The sequence below is a fragment of the Pseudochaenichthys georgianus genome, chromosome 17 (genome assembly GCF_902827115.2).
Source record: "Pseudochaenichthys georgianus chromosome 17, fPseGeo1.2, whole genome shotgun sequence".
NCBI classification, from domain to species: Eukaryota; Metazoa; Chordata; class Actinopteri; order Perciformes; family Channichthyidae; genus Pseudochaenichthys; species Pseudochaenichthys georgianus.
Genome location: NC_047519.1, coordinates 18,225,296 through 18,229,234, shown reverse-complemented (window position 1 = coordinate 18,229,234; position 3,939 = coordinate 18,225,296).

The window sequence follows — 3,939 nt, the reverse complement described above, 5'->3', positions numbered from 1 at the left end:
AGTCTGGCTTTAGAACACATCATAGCACAGAGACAGCTCTGGTTAAAGTCACAAATGATATTCTAATAGCCTCAGACAAGGGACTTGTCTCTATTCTTGTTTTGCTCGATCTCAGTGCTGCATTTGATACTATCGACCATGATATCCTATTGCAAAGACTAGAGCACTTAGTTGGCATACAGGGAACTGCTTTAGGCTGGTTTAGGTCCTATCTATCTGAACGCTCTCAGTTTGTACGTGTTAACGATGAATCTTCCACGCAAACCAAAGTTAGCTATGGAGTGCCACAGGGCTCAGTGCTCGGACCTATTTTGTTCACATTATATATGCTTCCGTTAGGCAATATTATAAGGAATCATTCTGTAAACTTTCATTGTTATGCGGATGATACTCAACTATATTTATCAATCAAGCCTGATGAAATTAATCATCTAAATAAAATTCAAGACTGCCATAAGGACTTAAAAACGTGGATGACCTTAAACTTTTTGATGTTAAACACGACCAAAACTGAAGTTATTGTACTTGGCCCGAAGAATCGACGAAACAAAGACATACTAACTATGGATGGCATTAATTTGGCCTCCAGTGAGACTGTAAGGAATCTTGGTGTTATATTTGATCAGGATTTATCCTTTAACGCCCACATAAAATCAATTTCAAGGACCGCCTACTTCCATCTACGTAACATTGCAAAGATCAGGCATATCTTGCCTCAAAACGATGCAGAGAAACTAGTCCATGCATTTGTTACTTCTAGGCTGGATTATTGTAACTCTTTATTATCAGGGAGTACCAAGAAGTCAATCAAGTCGCTTCAGCTGATTCAAAATGCTGCGGCTCGTGTACTAACCAGAGTTAGGAAAAGGGACCACATTACTCCGGTTCTGGCTGCCTTACACTGGCTCCCTATAGAACACAGGATAGAATTTAAAATTCTTCTTCTCGCCTAAAAAGCCCTTAATGGGCAGGCGCCATCTTACCTTAAAGAACTCATTATACCCTACTGTCCTACTAGGGCATTGTTCCTAGAATCTCTAAAAGTACAATGGGAGCCAGAGCCTTTTCTTATCAAGCTCCACATTTGTGGAATCAGCTTCCAGTTTGTGTTCGGGCGGCAGACACCCTATCCGTTTTTAAGAGTGCGCTTAAGACCTTCCTTTTTGATAAAGCTTATAGTTAGGGCTGATTAGATTCAGCCCCTAGTTTTGCTGATATAGGCTTAGTTTGTCGGGGGACATCTTACTTCTTCCTTCTCTCTGTCTATACCTGTGTACTCTCATGTTCCGATTAACCCAGCTTCCCCAAATGTCTTTCTTTTTGGTGTCTATATACGCTGGGATCCGGAGTCATGGATGATCCTGCGGTCCTGTGTCCTGGATCGCGAGCGCTGGATCTTGAGTCGTGGCTGTGGTCCTGGATCATAGGTCCTGGATGGATATCCTCATGGATTCATCTTCCTATTATATACACACATGCATTTCCAAACATTTGGACTACCTATGTTGCAAATGTATTATCTTTTCAATTTACACACGGCATCTATTGCACGTCTGTCCGTCCTGGGAGAGGGATCCCTCCTCTGTTGCTCTCCCTGAGGTTTCTCCCATTTTTCCCTTTAAACTGGGTTTTCTTTGGAAGTTTTTCCTTGTACGATGTGAGGGTCTAAGGACAGAGGGTGTCGTATTGTCATACTGATATTCTGTACACACTGTGAAGACCACTGAGACAAATGTAACATTTGTGATATTGGGCTATATAAATAAACATTGATTGATTGATTGATCGGGACACTAGGTCCACCGTTTCCCCGCAGCGAGGCTCCCCCCGTTGACAGTTTACGTGGGCTGGGTGCAGTGGCGGACTGGCCATCGGGACGAATCCCGATGGGCCGGTACCGAAGTGGGCCGGTCGGATAAGTAACTAGCACATCCCCCATAGGCGGCGCGTGAGGCTCAGGTTTGAGAAGGCTAAATAACTTCTTTTACCTGACGCTGCCCGCCTCCGGCGTCTATAGAAAAGAGATCAACTCAGTGTGCGGAGTTTAAATCTCTCAAGTCATATTACAGGATAAAGGAAATACAGTTTAAACTGCCGTATGCAGAGAAGATGCCGACGTGTCGCACTTATCATTCATATTACATCATCAATCAGATCATCGATCATATAATATCATAATATATCATATATTTCCTTATCTGAGTCAGCTTCTCCAGCCTCATCTGGCCGTGCAACACTCAGTGTCACAGACTGTATGCAGAAGTATTATTTTAAGCAACACATTATGTTGACGAAACACTCGAGACAAATGTAATTAAAGTCAGATCTCGTGTCTTAGACGTGAACGCGCTCTCAGCTGGAGAGAGAAACCCTGGCTTGATTTACCGAGTTGATAACCAGCGTCGTAGGACCGCTTAGCGAGATCTCGTTTGTTAGTTTGTTGTTGTTAGTTTGTTTGTTACTCAAACATATCCAGGGTCTGTTGAACTGGCTTCGTAGTACAGGGCACAGGTGGCTAGCAGCGCTAAGGTCAAAGACACAGACATTATATTTGTATTTTACCAGGATGCAGTGACACACATATTTACATTTACTATCTACAGCACCCGCCGCCCGACATCCCCCACTCCCCCCGTTGACAATTTACTAGCTGTACCGAAGTGGGCCGGTCGAGAGTCCCTGACCATATGATATGATCGCCCATATTGACGTACCTCATTCCTAAACTTCTAACAGATACAACATAAACCGATCCTTCAGCCTCATATGAGCTCTCAGACACGTTCAAAATTAAACTGTCTGAGCTTGCTGCTGTGTGCACCATCGTGCGTTTACATGCAGAAGCTGGGATCCTGAACGGTGCAGCTAGAGCGCTGTGCCCGCAATGACGTCACCCATCATTTGGCGGGACTTGAAGAATCCGCGAGAAGATCCAGAAAATTGTCAACATTGAAGGGCAGATTAATGGTTATCAAAGTACAAATATCCAAAATCAGTTCAGTAACAGTTTTCAAGGGGACAATATTTACTCAAATTGATGGGTTTGGATGATGGGGGAAAACCATGTCACAGGCTCTTTAATAATCCCATTTTCAATCTTCCAACTGTTCATGTTGGTCAATTAACAAACTTGTTTGATTTATTATTTAATTTATATGAATACTGTAGTTTCTGTATTTTAGATGTTTTGTTCTTCAGATTGTTATTTTCTTTAGTAATTGATATTAAACATTTCTATATATTGTTCGTTTTAACTCATTCACTTGACGGATTTAAAAATATATATATTAAAAAATGTAGGCTATATGAATAGTTTATGTATATATATATTTTTTTCACCTTTTCACTTGTGGCTTTACTGAATATATTTGTTAGTAATTGATTTGAAAAGTTTTACATATATATGTATAGTTTTTTTAAAGTTGTATTCATTTTTTTTCACTTGCCCTTTGTCAGATTGTATTCAAATAAAAAATAATGCTAAAAACTTAAACAGCGCAAATGTTTAAATATATAAAAAATGTTTCACCCCACATTTGATAACAAAAATAAAAAGTCCTTTCACTTGTGGTTTCCTGAATATAATTTGTTTCCAATTGATTTGAAAAGTTTTATATAGTTTTTTCTTCCCATGTTTTGGTTTTTGAAAATAAAATGTGACAAATGTTACTATTTCACCATGGAGCTTTTATTTGCATGACGCTGCCAGTGTTTTTTGCCGCATTTTCTACTTTTCCTATGAATAACCCTACATTCAAAGCCTTACGTCTTTATACATTTGGAGTTTCATGCTACTTTTTAACATAATATTCATTCATATGGAAACCATTCCATCATCCAAATATTCCCGCTTCTTAACTTTCGTCTTACACATTATATTTCAGCATAAAGCATTCCTACTAGCAATTTCTTCAGGAATTGCATTCTCTAGTTTAGGAC